Below are 19484 nucleotides of genomic sequence, written 5' to 3' on the forward strand. Positions count from 1 at the left end.
TTACTACTTTAGGTTCGGGTAGAGATCGAGGGTACGCACGCTGTTGCAAGGTTGAAAAAGAAAATCTGTCTCTAGTCATCCGCGTCGGCGCGGACAACTACAGACGGTTTTTTTTTTCATTCATGCTCTTCAAAGGTGTTCAAAATCCCTCGGGCTTCTTTGCCTCTCTCTAGCCATCAGCGCCTGGATGAGAGAGAGAGAGAGAGAGAGAGAGAGAGAGAGAGAGAGAGAGAGAGAGAGAGAGAGAGAGAGAGAGAGAGAGAGAGAGAGAGAGAGAGAGAGAGAGAGAGAGAGAGAGAGAGAGAGAGAGAGAGAGAGAGAGAGAGAGAGAGAGAGAGAGAGAGAGAAAGAGAGAGTTTTTCAAGTGGCGAGAGAGTTAGCAACATCCTTTTCTCTCAGCTTCCGAAACACCTTGCGGACGTGCTACTCTACTCCTTTGGACAACTTCATAGAGCTCTTCCTGTTTGCTATGTCCTTTCGGAGTTAGACAACCGTCCTTGCCAGCCTTGCCTTCCGGACAACCGTCCTTCCAACCTAATCTTGGTCTTCTTTCTTCAGAACCCTGGGAAGGCGCCAGCCTTGCCATTCTCCCGAGTCCCTCATGATCCTTGCCCCCTTCTAGTCTCATCTTGAAAACCCCATTAGGGGTGCATCCCTGCAAGTGGAGCTTCAATTTATATCACTCAGCCGCATCTTGATAGTATTCACCTGAGAGAGGGAGTCGAATCAACCGGATATTCCTACAGTGGCTGACTCTCAATCTTTGCCATTGCTTCTCGTTGTCCAAGCACAATAGTGCTACTGCATGCACTCCTTGGCCAACTCTACCTCTTGGACATGATGCCAACTCTAGCTGAGCTATGGATATGTCGCCTCTCTGTTGAGCATCACCTCTGAGCCATGCTAGCAATTGTCGGCTCACCATGTCCCATGCAGCAAGCACATAAGACCAGGGAATTTCTGTCGATGGTTGTCTTGTTGAGGAATTAGTTGAAGTATGCCTCGACCTATCATGAAGTGGTTGCCATTGTGATGCAGCAACTCATCTCTATGGATGGGAAAGTAAGGACGGACAAGTATTACTGTGCTGGGTTTATGGATGTTGTGTCCATTGCAAAAACTGGAGGGAACTTCCGGTTGCTTTAGGGTAGCAAGGGAAGATTCACTTTGCACTCCATCAGCCTTGAAGAGTCTAAGTACAAGCTATGCAAGGTCTGAGCTGCTTGCTTCGGTGAGAAGGGGATTCCCTACATCACTACATTTGATAGGTGCACCATTGGCTATCTAGATCCCCTTATCAAGACCAATGACACCATTAAAATTGAAATTGAGACTGGAAAGGTTGTAGAGTTCATCAAGTTTGACATTGGCAACATTGTTATGGTTACTGTGGTCGCAATAGAGGCAGGATTGGGATTATCAAGCACCGTGAAAAGCATAAGGGGTTTTGAAATTTTGCACGTACAAGATACTGCCGATCAAGAGTTTGCCACCTAGCTTGGCAATGTGTTTACTATTGGTAAAGGAATAAAGCCTTGGGTGACACTACCAAGAGGCAAGGGTATTAAGCTGCCTATTGTTGAAGAAGCCAAGAAAAAAGAAGGAGCTCTAAAGGGAACTGTGGCTTGAGTTTCTTTTTTGAGCAGGCTTCTCTTTTGCAGATTGATGTTCCCTTTTGAGGTATAGTACTAGGGTCTCTTGACACAAAGAGTCTTTTGAATCAGGCTTGGCTTATGCTCATGTGAAATTTTTGAGCTCAAGCTAATTTTGAATGCTACGATTTCTTTTACTTTTGGAACATTTTAATATGAGTGTATCCAAGCTTGTTATGAGGATTAAGGTTGTGCTTTTGATATCTCAAATGAGGAATTTTGAAGAGGTGTATCTAAGTTTTATATTGTGCTTTTATGGTGAGCAAGAGTCTTCAGAGTTGCTTTTTACTCAGAGAGAGAGAGAGAGAGAGAGAGAGAGAGAGAGAGAGAGAGAGAGAGAGAGAGAGAGAGAGAGAGAGAGAGAGAGAGAGAGAACATTTGTGTGGGAAAGCAGTTAGTATCATAGAGAACAAGAAGTTGATTTCAACATGCAAGAATCTAACTACAAATGACCATAAATGAAGAGAAGTGCATGATGAAGCAGGTCGATGCAGGCGATGGTGATCAGATGCAGCTTCCGTTGTTGCCGAAGATGATGCGGGCGATGTTGATGTTGAGGCCAGGGCAGGTGGTGAGCGATAGGTTGGGCAAGGTAAGCTTCACACATAGAGAGTCAGAGCCTGGCAGGCCGGCACCAGATTCAGTAGGGACGTGCAATGTAGTGCCGGAGGAGGCGGCTATGCTGCGGCACCACTCAGTCCGGCCATTGCCACCATTAGCACCAAAAACACTATGACCATGCGCTTGCCAGAAGCCATCCCTCTCTCTCTCTCTCTCTCTCTCTCTCTCTCTCTCTCTCTCTCTCTCTCTCTCTCTCTCTCTCTCTCTCTCTCTCTCTCTCTCTCTCTCTCTCTCCCCATCATGCTAGGTCGCTCATGTACTACTTTTTTAGCACATTTGCATTGACGCTTCCTTCTCTTTTTAAAAGAGAGAGAGAGAGAGAGAGAGAGAGAGAGGGAGGAGAGTGAGGGTTTCTATGTGTGTGTTGTTGCAGCCATCTCACTCGTCATCACTTTTCTTGCTCGTCGGCAAGCTCTGTAAAGTTGCCTTGCCATCACCTCTACCTCTCTCTTCTCGTCCATCCAGATGCTTTTCGGTACAGGCCGTCCAATGCTCGGCTATATCGTGCAACTTTGTTTCTATAGTATGAGGTATTGTACGTGCAAGTGCAAGCTTCGATCACTCAACCCTAGCCAATCCGTATTCTTTACAAATTTTTTTGCTCAAACGTGAAGCCCAAGCGAGAAAAATCCAAGCCAAAGAAGAGTAGAAGCAAAGGCGATTATAGTTAAATAAATAGAGATTGAGCCAGAAGATAATATTTTCAAATATTGTGTTACTTTTTTTAAAATTAAACTTTGATCTTTTGGAATTTAGGAGGTAGTCTATCCATTAAAAACTCTTTTTGTTGTAGTGCATCAATATATAACAAACAATAAATATTTTGTTGATGATAAAATTTACTTATTGCGTACAAACACTTGCTCGGGTTTGTCTTTGCTCGGAAAAACTCGCTCGGTGCATGGTAAGACTCATGTATGTATTGCATAGCTCTTCTTAGTTGAGTTTTGAGGCACTCTTGTATGCCATTTAGATAACAATATGATGATGGGAGAATCTTTTCATTTTACCAAAATTAGGTTAATTTCACTTAACAAGCATGGTAGGTTTGTAGCATAGGTCGTCATTTACACTCATATTAAACCTAAATTAACCTTATCTGCACTCATTTGTCTTAGCTGGGCATGTGCTAAGCTTCCATCTACAGCTAAAAGCTTGACACTTTCCCAGTTGACCCTAGAGAATCGTGCTCTTTGACATCATGGCATTTTTTTCCTCACTAGGAGTTTTTTTCTCCCCGTGCATTGTATATACGCCCATCATTCTAGGGCTAGCTTATCTTTCATTTGTGCACAACCAATATTCTTTCATTTGTGCACAACCAATATTCTCTCTATTTTGTTCCTTGAGCTTTGTCACCTTCTCCATGCTGTGTGTGTTTTTTTGCAACCCTATTTACAACATAAAAGAAGTATGAGGGTCCTTTTGCATTAACACTATCCCAAATGTGTCATTCCCCCCTGAGGAGTCCACTATGTAAAAATTTCATATAGCACGTGTGAACAAGAGGTATTTAAATAATCCCTTACATGTATATTTTCAAGTATTATAGGTACCCCTTATGTATGCATTTTTGTAAACAAATTCGCCCTTATGTATGAAAATTTTCACTTTCTCAAATTAAAAACCCTTTATGTAAGTACATTTTTTTGTGAATGTACCTAATTATAAATCCCTTATTTTGTTCACACATGCTATCTTACATATTTCCTAGTGGATACCCCGGCCCGGGCGTTCCCCACACTAGGGTTAACATAAAATGGCTTATCCCACTTTGGAAGTGCAATGGTGGGGAGTGATGATAAGATTTGTTTTACTTCATTGAAGCACTGCTCATTTTCTTCACTCCAAGTGGAAATATATTGATGGGTGACTTGATGTACAGAGAGAACCACTTGAGAGAGAAAGTGGATCAACCAGCTCAGATACCTCACCTTTTGAAGAAATGAGACTAATTCTGTGGCCATCATTGGTGATGGCAAAGACACCAAAGCTTGAACTTTGCTTGGGTTAGCTTCATTACCCTTGGCACAGAGTGCATGGCCAAGAAGAGTAACCTTGCTCTCACCAATGTGACAATTTTCCATGTTGATTTGTCCACCCAAAGCCTGCAACCTAGCCAAACGTTCATAGACTTTATCCAAATAAAGAGAACAAGAGTCGTAAATATAAAAGTCATCAATAAAACATGAATTGATTTTCCAAATAATGTTTGGAAAACAAACATCACATAGCGCTGAAAAGTGGCTTGGACATTGGCAAAACCAAAAGGCATAACTCTATAAGAAAACCATCCATGTGCTGTGATGAATGCCATCTTCTTTTGATTTTCTTTGATTATGTTAATTTGAAAGTAGCTTGACTAGCCATCACACAGCGTGTAGCACTCATGTCCTACTACCTCATAGAGAATTTCATCTTGAAAAGGAAGAGGGAAATGGTCCCTCTTTGTGGCTACATTGAGAGGCTTGTAATTAACACAAACCCTCCACTCACCATTCTCTTTTGGCATGACTATTTAGATATAAATATAGGCAAGCTATGCAATGAACACTTTCATGTTTCTCATTCTCTTGAGCATGTGAAAGAAGAATGTCATATGCATAATGAGATCCAGAAGAATACTCAATATATGCCATCTTTGTTGTTTAACTTAATTTGATGTCACTTTTCATGTCAAAGTTGATGATGTTAGTGAGATGGATGTAGGCAAAACGGCTGCCACGATAATGCATGAGTCTCAAATACAAGTTCATGAGTATGTTGAATATCTAAGTCACATGGCAGTAGATGTAGATGTAGTCAAGGATGACATGAGGTCAAGAAAGATAACGACGGGAAAGACGTGGATGCATATGATGAAGGGTGATGAAGCAAGTAAGTATACTACTTGTCTTGTTGGTGGGAAGCCCATCAATGAGGAACTTCATGATGTGTATGATGATGTGGGTAGTCGTGCCTTATTTGACAACGAGAATGTTAAGGTTATATATGATATGAACAATGATGGCTATGATCTTGTTATGCCTTATGTGAATATGGTTGATGCTACCTTTCTTGATCGCCTTATTAAGGAGCCTAAGATATGTATGGAAAATAACTTACTTATCAAGCATGGCATGGATGAAGTGGATGGATACTTAACAAAGAGTGGGGAGAATGAGGTTGATATGCATGAGTATGTTAAAATAGTTGAGAATAAAGTGAAATCATTTTGGGAGGGATGCTCAATCTTTACATGCATGACATTGAGATGGACAAGTCTCCATATGTAGTCTTAGTTGAGAGCTCACCATGCTCAAGGAGAATGGATGAAACATATGTTTCTTACTTTGATAATGGGAATAAAAGTTTATTTTGGATGCATTCAAATGTATACTTATTTCACATATGTGTGTAATACAGCCTTTTGATCCAGGTGGAAAACAATGTTCATGTATTTATGCTACTGATGAGAATGAATGCTCTAGCAGTAGACTGGGGGTTTGATAACTATGTTGCACGCAATTTTGTACACCCCATTTTTTGTGAATTTGTACATATGGAAATGACATGTTGTGTCAAACGTGTGTGGGCTTTTGTTTTGTGGGATTTTTAGCTTTCTTTAGCAAGCCATATACATGCAGTGTAAGTCGCTAGTGTATCACTAGTTGTTGGGTGACTATAAGTGCCCATGGTGAGTTTTTTGAGGCATGGCTTGTATATAACTAAAATTCATGTACAAAAATAAAAAGAGTTCAGCCAAATATTAAATATTCATGTTTTTTCTCGTTGTGCCCTCTTCATGCTTTTTGATGCAGTTTTTTGCCGTTAACTAGCCTTTCCGATGTGTAGTCGTGCTAGGGCAGCTTGCTGTTCATGCCAATTTTTCACATAGAGGTGCATGGATTTGAATTTGTTGTCTTCAAAAATTTTGTTTTACAAAATGCAAAGAATTTTTGAGGCTTGAAAGAATCCCTTTTGGAGTTGTGGTTTGGGAAATACAATATGTATCCTACAAGGTACAAGATATGGCAGCCCATAGGCAATTGGGTGTAGGGTGAGTTGTGGAAGCACACTTGTCTTGTGGTGTGTGTATATGTGTTAAGGCGGTTACGCCGCTAGCGGAAGCTAAATAGCGAGAACTCAACCAACAACAGAATTTGTCCGACGAGGACGGAGCTTGACCCGCAGGCGCATGGAAACAACTAGGTGGGTGTCAAATCACCTACTCGACCTTCTAATGACAATCACTACTAAGGAAATCAAATCTAAGTTCTAAAATACGCAAGTGACTGAAATCCGTACTACGAATGAATGCTATACGAAACAGGATCTAGAATCATTGAATCGATCTCAAACTCAAGGGGAAGTCTATACACTAGGTAAGAACAACACCCTAAAGACTTGAACTGCAAAATCAACCTATAACCACTCCGTGCGGTAAACGCGTATGAAGACAGGCCGAAAAATACAGGTGATCGAAACTTGACCCCGATGGTACTAATGTGTAGCTCTACTTTTTGTTGTTCTATAGATTTGCTGCACGCTCTATTCCGACACACGAGTTGGAAGAAAACTCACACCGAAGCTCGTAGGAACTTACCACACATAGAAGCCGATAGCGCGCACTCTTGGTATCTGTGCGTAGCTCTCGCCGTTGCTAACACAATGGCGGTGCCCCTTCTCCAATGGCGGCTCCGTAGCTCGCGTAGCAAGTAGATAAGACTCTCACTCTCCCTCTCTCTCTCTCTCTCTCTCTCTCTCAGACACAGTCACGGCGCTCAAAAAACTCACTTTGATTAATAATCTGTCTCCCCCTTTAGGTTACAAAAACTTTGGTTTATATACCTCAGCCTTGGAGGTGAGAACATCTCTAACTAATTACATCAGCAAGTGAAATTACTTCGAGATTACAAGCTGGAAACTCAATTGAGTCCCGTTACTTAATGAATGGCTCAAATCAAAATTAATGTCGGAAAGACATTTATTACAATCAATGGTTACAAAATGATGAGTGTGAGCAAAAATGTGGGTGTGATCCTCTGTTGGCTCAACACTCCCCCCCTCCGCGTTCATGTCGTCCCTGACATGAATTTTATGCTTGGTCAATAAAGTCCTGTCGTCTTCAGCATCTGCAAATGTGATTCGTATCGTAGGTTGCCGATGGTCAAGGTTGGGCCGAATATTTTTCTTTCGTGGGTGAAAAAGCCGATGTAGAAAGCTTCTTCGAATGTTTGCATGTGGAAGCTAGGCAAAAACATAATCCTTTGGTATAGGAGGTGTAACACTTTTGGAGAAGGCTGCAATGAAAGATCGTACATCATATCAGTCACCGTGTCGGCCGTCGATAGTAGACTCAAGGTCGTGGCTTTATCTGGCGCGAACACTTCAATGCAAGCTAAGAGAGTCCTGCAGATTTTCTTGAGCATCTGACATGAAAGGTCAGGAGAGCCAGTAAAGAGCTTGATGGTGCCCGTTAGGGTTTTCACCATGTAGGCTTTACCTATTCTATCTCCTGCCCTTGGTCCTGGCATCCTGGGATAATTAAGCCAATTTGGCTTCTTTTCTGCAATCCTGCCATGCTCTTTCCAGTTTCTGACTCTTGGCACCGGGCAGAAGGTTGCATCCTCCCGAATCTCCTTTGGTGCCTCCACCAAGTAGATGAGGTAGGCTGGGTATTTGTTCAGCCAACCTTTCCTCCATCTAGGTTGTGAATCTACTGTCTTCTTTGATTGTTCCTCCTTTGTGATGTCGCCTTCATAAAGAGCGACATACTGCTCCTCCTCTATTCTCTTTTTCGTCTTTAGCACTTCAAATTTCATCAAAGGGAAAGGCAGGCTGGGTTGCATCCACTGTTCATGGAGCACTTTTGTGTCTAGTCCCTGAAGTCTAATGGAGATTAGGAGTCTCCTCTCCCATTCCATTTCCGCCTTGGCACTCTCCTCTGCTGACTTTTCTATTTGGTCATGGAGCCTTTGTTCTTCTTCTTCAGAGATTCTTGAAGTCGAGGCCACCTCTTGAGCTGGGGCTGGATCTTCAATTGTGGTTGCCTCTCCAGTTTCTGGTAGCTCTATGGCTGCTCCACCTGATTCTTCTTGTGGTGTCTCTGTCTCTCTTCTTTTTCGCTCTTGTAGATCTTGGAGCTGTTTGTGGAGGGCCTCATTCTCTGTCCGTAGTGTTTGATTTTCTAATGTGAGCCTCTCCTCTGCGGCCAATGATCCCTCCGCAATGTGCAACCTTTGCACTTGCTCTAATCTTAGCTCTCTTTGTAAGCTTCGGACCTGGTCTTCCAAAACTGGTACGATAGCTCCCTCTTGTTCGGTTCCTGCTCTGCTAGCTCTAGGGGTAGACCTGAGTCTAGTGATTGTTCTTTCTTGGAGCTCGACTCTTTCCCTTAGCTCAATGAGCTCATCCTTAGCCGCCTCCAACTCATCCTCTATCCGCTCCCTTGCTTCCTGTGCACTTGTTACTTCTCTTGAAGCCTCGGCTAGCTGGAGTACCAAGCCGTCTCTCTCGTTTTCCACGTCATAGAGTGATGCTTTATGACTTTCAGATTCAGTCATAGCATTCTCTAAATTTCTATGCAACTCTGCTTCCCTTTGTTTGGATGTCTCAATCTCTACTTCCTTTGCCTTGGACCTTTCTTTTATCTTGCTGAGCAGTTCATCCACCATGTGCATGTCTTTTTCATCATCATCTGTCAACTCTAAAGCTCTTTCCGCCACCACCTCCACTAGCTCTGGCTCTTCTAGTACTTTCGGTTCGTCCAGTTTCTCTTCACTTTCTTTTTTACTCTTTGTCTTTTTCTCTGTCCCTCTCCGTTCATCTTGTTTTTGTAGGGTGATCCCATAAACTGCCTCAAGGGCCTCTTCTTCGGTGTATCCTATCTCTACCAGATCCTCATAATCATTTCTCTTTTGCTGAACTGGATCTATCTTCTTTTCTTTGGTCCCGGCTTCTGGCTTTTCCAAAACATTTGTGCCCACCTCTATTGTGGTCTCTTCCACAATTTTTTCCGTCTTCTTCGGGCTTGGTACATCAGTCATAGAGGGATGTTTGTCCTCAGCTTCCTTGGCTTTCCCTTTGTCGGCTTGCCCATCTTTCTCTTGAGGCTTAGTAGACCCATCTACTTTCCTTTTCCCCTTGTCGTCTTTTTTCAGCTCAGCTTTTAATTGTTGTACCTCCTCTTCAGTGTATGGCTCGACAGGTTGCTGCTCCAAAATAGCCTCTGACTCCTCATAAGCTTTAATATATTGATCGTATTGATCAATATGTGGCCTGGCCGAGCTAGTTCCGACTTTAGTGGGGTCTGGCACCCACTTTTCTTCAAAGTCACCCTTTAGAGCTCTTTCCGCTCTAAACTGCTCCACTAATCTTTCCATCCTTGCCGCTTTCTGACTTTTGGTTTGCTTGGGAGCAACCTTCTTCTTTACTTTCTTCTTAAGTGGCTCGGCCACATCCTCTTCAGGTTCTGAAACTACTTCTAGTTTCCAGCATGCTCTTGTGGATGCCCTCTTGGGTACTTCGGGCTGTTCTTCCTCCTCGTCGGCTTCTCTAAGCCACTCATTCTTGGAGGGAGCCTTTGGCCACTGATCTCTAGCTCCAATAGCTTCATAAGCTATTCTTGTCAGAATTTCCGCTCCTCCTATGTATTTTGGCTTCTCATTGTGCATGGCAATTACTTGCTCGTGGATGTGTTGAGCGTAATTCGCCTCTTTTGGCATATTGCTCTTTAATGCCCATGTGATGGTGGTCGCAATGGCATGGGGTGGTGTCGTATACTTTTGCGGTCTTTTATTGCAAACATGAAGAAATTGGTTGTACAGTCGGCAAAGGGTTGCCGCTCTTGGGTCCGCCATATCTCCATAGGTCGCATTCTGTTTCTTGGGCCCATAGACCTCTATGGCCTCTCTTCTTTCCCTGACCGAGCTCCCTTTGTTGTGCAGCTTCAATGCGTCTGCAATTAGCTGTGGAGTGATTTGTACTTATACCTTCTCTCCATCCATGGCTGTCAATGTGGCTTTTCCATCCTTCTGAATGGATGTTGCCAACTCGTACACTCTTCTTGTATCCACACCTGATGGTCTCGAGGTGAAGAAAATGTGCAAGTCTGCCCTTTCCAGGTACCTGCTGATGTCTCCTGACCTGCTATAATCTACCAATTCCTGTGGGATCATCGGTACATCCACCGCTTGCCCTTGAGGATCTCTGAAAGTCCCCTGGTAGATCTTTATTCCCTCTTTCTCCAATACTGCTTCCTCCACCCAAGTTTTGGTTGGCTTGAGGGTTTCTGCTGGAATGTCAAAGGGTTCCGCTTCTGCAATAGCATCTTTGATTGTCGGTCTTTTTCTCTTCGTTGCCGATGACTTGGTGGAATCCATGGATCCTGTAACTCCAATTTCAGAAGTTAGCGTCTTTTTAGTACTGAAAGCCGAAGTGAAGCTTTTAACTATCCAAATGACTTGAAAATTGAAACACGAGCTATCCAGGGCCTAAGGATGCAAGGTAGGTGAAAAAATATGCAAAGTGGGCTCAAAATCATGCTGGAGACATCATATGCGTATGATGTCTTTTGTGTCAAAATGACTTCATATTGGTTGTGCTTGTAGCTAATAGTGTATACATGATTATCATATGCTTGGATTTGAGTTTGGATCCCATTTGGTCAAGTTTTGGCCAATTTAGTCCAGTTTCGGCTCTTGGCAAAATTTTGAAAGGGAATTGGATTTTATGATCCAAATTGGATAAAACTTGGTGGTTCACTTTCAAATGGCATGTAGATCACTTCTGTTTGGTGGTTGAAGCCCTGAGGTGCCAAAATCACATACTGAGACACCATACGCGTATGATGTCTTTTAGTGTATTTTTGGACCAAATTTCTCTATAAGCTTGGATTTCGCTTTAGATAGGCTTATTCAGTGGATTTATGAAGTTTGGATAGATTTTGGGCTAACAATGGCTCTGGAGACATCATACGCGTATGATGTCTTTTTCATCAATTTTGCATGGGATTGGTTCTGTGGACTCCCCATGTACTAGTGAAGGACTGTCTCTACTCAAATCTTGGTTTGGACTTGAGTATGTCTGATTTGGGCCAAAAATAGGCTTTAGGTGAAGGATTTTCCCTCAATTGGGCTAATGGGGTGATCCTCTTGACCAAATGGTTCCAAATTTCATATGTAGCATGTATTAGATATATATAATGGATGTATGATGACAAATGAGCAGTTTTTGTTGGAATTAGGGTTGCAGAGAAACACACACAGCTTGGAGAAGACGAAGGAAGCTCAAGGCACACAATAGAGAGTATGTTACTTAGTGTGCAATGGAAAGATTGATAGCCCTAGAGTGTTGGGCGTATATACAATGCACGGGGGAAAAAACCTCCTAAAGAGGGAAAAAATGCCCCGGCGGTCCTAGTGTGTTCACACACATCACTACCACATGTATATGGTAACAAATCCCCCCTGGAGTGATGCGGTGAACGAGAGCTGGCACATGAGTAAAGGGAAGTGCCATGCCATGAGGACAGGATCAGTCCACAAAGGGGAGTAAGCCCAAAGCTTTGCGGAAAGCTTCAAGCTTCTCACGAGACAATGCCTTTGTGAAAAGATCTGCAAGGTTGTCCTGTGTTGGCACATAAGCCAAGCTGATCTCTCCTGCTGAGAGCCTCTCCCTGACATAGTGGTAATGCACCTCAATGTGCTTTGTGCGAGCATGAAAAACTGGATTCCTCGCAACTGCCAATGCGCTCTGACTGTCAGTGTAGATAGTGTTGGCAGTGTCCTGTCCAACACCCAAGTCAGCCATAAGGCGTCTGAGCCATACACACTCAACCGTAGCTGTGAAGACTGCCCTGTACTCAGCCTCACAACTCGAAGTGGCCACAGTAGGTTGCTTCTTGCTCAACCATGAGATACATGAACTGCCAAGCATGAAACAAAAACCACTTGTGGACACTCGCGTGTCAAAACAACCAGCCCAATCTGAGTCCGAAAAAGCATGTAAGTTTGGCGGCAATGATCCCCCCTTGGGATAAAACAAGCCAAGATGTAAAGTGCCACTAAGGTAGCGGAAAATCCTCTTGACAGCCTGCCAATGCTTAGACCCTAGGCTATGCATAAATCTGCTGACCTGCGAGACTGCAAACTGAATATCTGGCCTCGTGTTGCATACATAAATGAGGCAGCCAACAGCAATTTGGTAAAGAGTGACATCAGCAGGATCGCCAGCATCATGTAGACTCAACTTCAAACCTGTTTCCATGGGAGTGGCAATAGGTTTGCAATCCTCAAGTCCAAACTTACATAGCAATGTCTCTATGTAACTTTTCTGACACAAGGCAATACCACCATCACACTGCTTAAACTGTATACCCAAGTAATGATGCAACAGCCCCAAATCTTTCATCTTGAAAGTAGCATTCAAATCAGCCTTAAATTCAGCAATATGTCTCTCATTTGGTCCAGTGATCAGTAAATCATCAATATAAAGAGCCACAATGAGAAATACATCATCCTCACGCTTTACATACAATGTGCTTTCTGTTGGACTGTTACGAAAGCCTCGTTTAACCAAATGAGTGTCAGCTTTCTCATACCAAGCACGAGGAGATTGCTTCAACCCATACAAAGCCTTCTTACATTTGCACACTTTGTCCTCTTGTCCTTTTATGACAAAACCGTGAGGCTGCGTTACATAAACTTCCTCAAATATGTCACCATTCAAGAAAGCAGTAACAATGTCTGATTGATGTACATCCCAACCAAAATGAGCTGCCAATGCACATAGAAAACGCACAGTAGTCATACGACAAGTGGGAGCAAAAGTCTCTTCATAATCTATGCCTTTTTGTTGTGCATAACCCTTTGCAACAAGTCGAGCCTTATGGCGATCGATCTCACCATCCGGCTTGCGTTTCAACTTGTAAACCCACTTCGTACCAATGGCCTTTTTGCCAGGAGGCAAATCACATAAAGTCCATGTGTCATTCTCTATAAGTGCATCATATTCTGATTTCATGGCAGCAATCCAATTTTCTAAATTCTGTGCTTCATCAAAAGACAGAGGCTCCTCAACATCATGTAAACTAGACACAGCCAAAGCATAACAATCTGATGCATAAGATGCATGGCGAGAGCCTGAACGAGTACGACTAGATAAAGGTGCATCCAATTTACTGTCACGCAAAGTGTGCGCCAGCCATTTTGGCATACCTCTAGCCTGCTCATTTTCAGCCCTTTCCTCATCAAGTACATCATGTACATCTGCATCAGTAATAGGCTGTTCTAAAACATTTTCAGAAACCCCCATAGGCTGTACATTTGCCTCATTGGAACTTACATTCGTATTTCCACCACTGAAAAGAGGCAACAAAGTGTCATAAATGTCCTGTGAGCTTACATTACTGTCTCTAGTACATGACAGCAAGGGCTGAACAAAGTCTTCCACAAACACTACATCCTGTGAAACCAGAATACGTTTTGTTTGCGGATGATACAACCTGTAACCTTTGCTTTCAGCACTATAACCAACAAAAATACATTTGACAGCCTTATCATCCAATTTTCTGCGCTGCACTTGTGGCACCAAAGCATATGCCAAACAGCCAAAAACACGCATGTGCTCAATAGAAGGTTTTCTATCATGCCATGCTTCATATGGAGTAATAGACTGCAAAGCTTTCATAGGACACCTGTTAAGTACATAAGTGGCACACATGATGGCCCCAAGCCAAAAAGAATGCCGCAAAGCTTGACTTTTGACCATACATCGTGCCATTTCCATTAGTGACCTGTTTTTCCTCTCAGCAACACCATTTTGCTGAGGTGTATAAGGCACTGTAAGTTGGTGTTTTATCCCACGACTAGCCAGAAATGCATTAAATTCATGAGACATATACTCCCCCCCTCGATCGGAACGGAGGGTGCCCATAGTACATTTTGAGACATTTTCAGCCATAGCCAAAAATTGTTTGAAGCACATAAAAACTTCGGACTTCGCTTTAAGCGGAAATACCCATGCATGCCTGGAGTAATCATCAATGAAAGTCACGAAGTACAGGTAATTGCCCAAGGACGGAGTTTGCATGGGCCCACAAACATCACTATGCACAAGCTGCAACCTGCATGTGGCCCTAACTGAACCATCCTTTGGAAACTTAGAACGCTGCATTTTACCCAGAATACAGCCTTCACAAACATGTTTGACAGGTGCTTCAAGAGGCGGCAAAGAAGCAACCATATCACATTTCTGCAAACGCAGCAAACTGGAAAAATTCAGATGACCAAAACGTGCATGCCAAAGTTTTGCATCTGAAATAGCCCTTGAATCTGCAACAGCATTTGCAAAATTTTGTCCACACTTGTCATACAAAGTGAGCTTATACAGCCCACGGCACAAAAGCCCAGATGCAACAATTTCATCACCAAAACTGAGATCATGAACTGTACATCTGTCATCCACAAATTTGACTACAAGTCCAAGTCTAGCAAGTGCGGATACAGACAAGAGATTCTTCTTGATCCCAGGTACCTAAAGTGCATCAACAAGTGTGAAGGAACTGCCATTAGCAGCACTGAGCACAATCTTTCCAACTCCCTGAACTGGATAAGAGGCGTTGTTGGCACAAGTGACTGAATTCCCATGAGGGACAGACTCGAGAGAGGTAAACAATTCACGATGTGAGGTAATGTGCTTTGTAGCACCACTGTCGAAATACCACACATGTGAATCTGCAGCAACTGACAAGCATGCATCATGGACAGCAGGATTGTAAGTGCACTCTGCGCTAAAAGCCCATTCTGCATCAACATCAGCATCACAATCTCCTTTCACAGAAGACTCAACAATGGCTGCATTTGTAGTGGAACCAGCATTTGCAGTGGAACCACCCTCTTTCTTCTTAGCCTCTTTGGCCTTCAACTTAGGACACGACTTGATCAAGTGATCATTGGCTTTACAATAATGGCAACGCATCTTCTTTTTGCCCTTATCACCAGAATTGCCAGACGAAGTGCTGCCAGCAAAAGCATTAGGAACAGAATTTTTGCCACTCGCAGCAAAACCATAAGAAGTGGCTGCATTACTGTTACCACCCTTTCTTTGAGAAGCAATAAAAGCCTGTTCAACTGCACGCTGCCTAGTCCTGTTTTTTCTAGAAAGTGACTCTTGCAACAGCAATGTGCATAATGCATCAAACTTGACAACTTCAGGATTTCCTTGGGTCATCAGTCTCCAAGTACTAGCAAAAGTCTGGTAGGAATCTGGTAAGGCATCAAGAACAGTCTGCACAAGGGAACTGTCCGAAATGACTTCACCTCCAGAAATGAGTTGCTCATTGATATCCTTGACACTAGCAAGGAAAGTGTCCATATCATCTTCCTCATGCATAATCTTCGACTCTAGCTCTTTACGCAGCAAAGCAATTTTAGCCTCATTGCGGCTTGCATAAAGACCTGCTAGAATATCCCAAGCCTGTTTTGCAGATTTTGCTGAACGGATGTGAGGAACAATGGTGCGCTTCACAGACAACGCAATCAATGCATGAGCCTGCGCATCCTTAACATCCCAACGAGCTTGTTCTGCCGTAGGCAAAACAACTCTAACAGCTGCAATCCTTGCAGCAAGACCTGCAACATCCTCAATATCGCCTACATCTTCAGAACCAGGACGTACATCAATGCCCTGCACAATGTTCCAGACACCCTTTGACACAAGAACATGTTGCATCATATAAGCCCACATAGGGTAGTTGTCCCCATCCAACCTGTCCTCAGCAGCAAACATCTTGAACACATCTGTGTTGTTGTTGTCAGCCATGGTAAATGCTGCACCTAATGTGAAAACTGCCCGAAAATAGGAGAAATGGAGCGGGAACAACCTGTGCTATATAGCACAAACCGTAGAAGACTATAAGGCACCTGTTATGCAAAAAACGGCACTGACAGAAAATCTGCACAAAATGACAAAATAGCCTGTGCAGTACTGCCCGTAGTGGAAACGGAGGCCGAAATGACCTCAAATCAAAATTCTGAGCAAACCAAAATTCTGAGCAAACCAAAATATTTGTCGACCTGCGAACGCTCGCCAAAGCTCACTGAAATCGGAGAAAGTGAGCAGGCGTGTGCTGAAGCAGCTGGCGACTAAGCCCGGGAGGACGTGACCTGCTCTGATACCAATTGTTGGAATTAGGGTTGCAGAGAAACACACACAGCTTGGAGAAGACGAAGGAAGCTCAAGGCACACAATAGAGAGTATGTTACTTAGTGTGCAATGAAAAGATTGATAGCCCTAGAGTGATGGGCGTATATACAATGCACGGGGGAAAAACCTCCTAAAGAGGGAAAAAATGCCCCGGCGGTCCTAGTGTGTTCACACACATCACTACCACATGTATATGGTAACAGTTTTGGCTCTGTAAGTGCAAATAGACATCATACGCGTATGATGTCTTTTGTGTCAAAATGGTGCTTTTTGGTTCCAGATAGCTTGTAGATGTGTTTAACAACAATCCTACAAAGTTTCAATGAGTTTGGAGTTATTTTGACAAAATTAGGACCAAAAGTCAATTTTATGGCCTACTTTGCGTCTTTTTGGTTTTCCTTGGGTTTTCAAACTCCAATTCTCATGATACTTGGTTCATAGGATGTGATTAACATGTGGAATGAGGCTATGCACTCAAATGTTGAAATGGATGTGAAATTCAAGCTGTGAGACATCATACGTGTATGATGTCTTTTCTTGAAATGTTGGTCCTTTTGTGCAAAGAATGCTTTGTGCTAGTGCCCTAACCCTTGCTAACTAGTTTTCAACTTAAGAAGTCATCAATTTAGCTAAAAAGCCCCCTTATAGGCATTTCAGTCTCCGAAGTAGTCTTTTTGCCTTGGAGTTGAATCTCTTCAACTTTTCTTCTCGAGAGTTGCATTTCCAGCTCGTTGGATATGTTGTGAAGCCATATATTTGGTTGAACTTGACTTTGGCTCCCCATTCTCCATCTTTCTCCATTTGGTTGCCCGAAAGCGTCTTTTTCACCATCGGTAAGTGAATCAGCTTTCTTTTGGGTTTTGCTTGCAAACATAAGTCATCAATAGTTACTTGAAGCTGCTTGTGAAGTTTCATTTCATTCGGTCGTCAATTTCAGCCGTTATGCCAAAATGACGCTTTGTGTTTCTGTCGTCGAATCGGTTGTTTTGACCCACTTTTTGTGGTCCAAACCTGGAGATACTCCATGGTCGCATTGCCCTCGATGTTGTTAAGCTTCCTGAGAAGTTTTGTGTCGTTTCGACAACTTTTTCCTGTTTGCCTCTTGGAGGCTCTGTTGACCTAGGGTTTTTCCAGTCGTTCTTTCTCGAGCTTTGAGTGTTAGAAACCCATCTTCTATACTAGGGTAACCCACTTATAAGTTCTTGCAAGGTTTGGTTAGGCGGTTGTGCCACTACCTAGCATTCTACCGCATTCCCCGTCTGCTCTTGTTTCTTGGTTTTGCTCAGTTTTCGCGACAAAAGTTAATGATAAGCATCAAAAGCTTATGGCAACAAGTCTAGCTCTCATGTCTGGTGTCCTCTGAGCTCTCGTAGCAGTCGTAGAAGGTTGTAGAAGGTTGGATGCTCCTGTGTGCTCTTTGCTCTCTCCAAGTGGATAATAGTGCAAATGAGCCTGTAAGTGAAGTCAAAAATACTTAACTTTGGACTTCCTAGATCACTTGTTACCAAATTTGACATGTGCTCCTATCTCGTCGTAAAATGCACTTTAGGATTTGAAATTTCTCAATTTGGACTCCGTTTGACCTTTTTCTGAGAAATCTGTCCACTGCCAAAATTCTGTCATTTCGGGCTTTCCGCAACTTTTCCCGAATTGTACTCAATTTTTACCATGGGTTGCCCTTGTCATTAGGATCATCACCATCTATTCTTTTCTTTTTTCTGATCTCGTTTCACCTGCTTTTTTATTTTTCTTTTACTTTTATCAAGAAAATCATAAAAAATAAAGGAAAATAGCAAATTGAAGCCAAAAAATTCCAAACATACACAATAAATAGCTGGTAACCCTGTGTATATGAATATACACTTTTTTGTGATTTCTGGACTTGGATTACCATTTTTTTCCACTTTTTAGCTCCAAAAACACGTGATATTTACACGTCTAGAGACCCAAATTCATCATTTGATCTCTTCTTGTTGCAAAACAAGGTATATAAGGGCATAAATATTATCAATATCCGCAATCAAACATAAAAATTGTGAAATCATGTAAGACACTTCCCTTGTAATATAATTTTTGTTTTTCTTTGTTTTTGTCGCTTGTAGCTGCTTTGTAGCTCCTGTATACCTGTATACCTCCCCCCCTCCTAGTCTGAGTCCTCCTAGACGACTATGAAGTGTCTGTGGGCGAAGCATTGTAGTTGTTTTGGTCATAAGCTCCCAATGCAATTGTAGAGCGATGATACAACAGTCTTTCCAATAAAGCTGCTCTTTGTTTGATTGAAGGATTGGTGGTCGGGATTTGGGTTGGTTTTGGCACTTCGGTATTAGAATCAGTAGATGGATTCTTCTTTACCTTGTTGTTCTTTTTCACAATCCAAATCTGCTTCCGCTTCGCTTGTGCTTGCCACAAACTCTTTGCGACCCAAACCTGCTTTGTTCTTTGTGTTGATTTCCTCGCCTTGAAATACCTAGGAGTTTTCGTGGATTGTACTGCAGGGAGTTCCTGTTTACAAATCCTTGGGATCCAAATTTGCTTGCTATTGCTTTGTGCCGTCATGAACTTCTTTGGAATCCAGATCTGTTTCACTGTCCTTGATTGTCTGGAATCACTCTGTTGTCTGGTATTGAAGACTCTGTTTTCCACCTTTGTGTTCTCTGGCACAACCTTTTTTGGTCTCCATACCAACTTTGACTCCGTTTTTTCCCAAGGTTGAGCTGTTATATTATTGCTTGTCTTCCTTATCCAATGTTGAGAGTTCCTCGTCGAAGAGCAATCCAGTTGTATAGAAACTTTTGGTTGCCATTGCTTCTTCTTTTTCTCTGGTTGTTGTTTACCTTTGTTCTTGGATTCTTCCTTTGGAGACGGCTCTGCTCCTTTGGTGAACTTAACTGATTGACTTTCACCTTCGTATTTGATAAGCACTATTTAGAACTTCAGTCAATCATTGCATTGTATTGCTTCTGCCATGGTTGTCCTAGCAATAATGGATGTTGTGTAGCTTGGTCTTCAACCACGTAAAACATA

At 42.7% G+C, this 19484-nt stretch overlaps 1 pseudogene; it reads left to right on the plus strand.

Moving 5' to 3' along the window:
- The first annotated feature begins 966 nt into the window (after positions 1 to 966).
- LOC147422573 (uncharacterized) lies at positions 967 to 2388 on the plus strand (annotated as a pseudogene).
- The last annotated feature ends 17096 nt before the right edge of the window (positions 2389 to 19484 follow it).

The sequence above is a fragment of the Adiantum capillus-veneris genome, chromosome 27 (assembly GCF_014529385.1).
Source record: "Adiantum capillus-veneris isolate H3 chromosome 27, ASM1452938v2, whole genome shotgun sequence".
NCBI lineage: Eukaryota > Viridiplantae > Streptophyta > Polypodiopsida > Polypodiales > Pteridaceae > Adiantum > Adiantum capillus-veneris.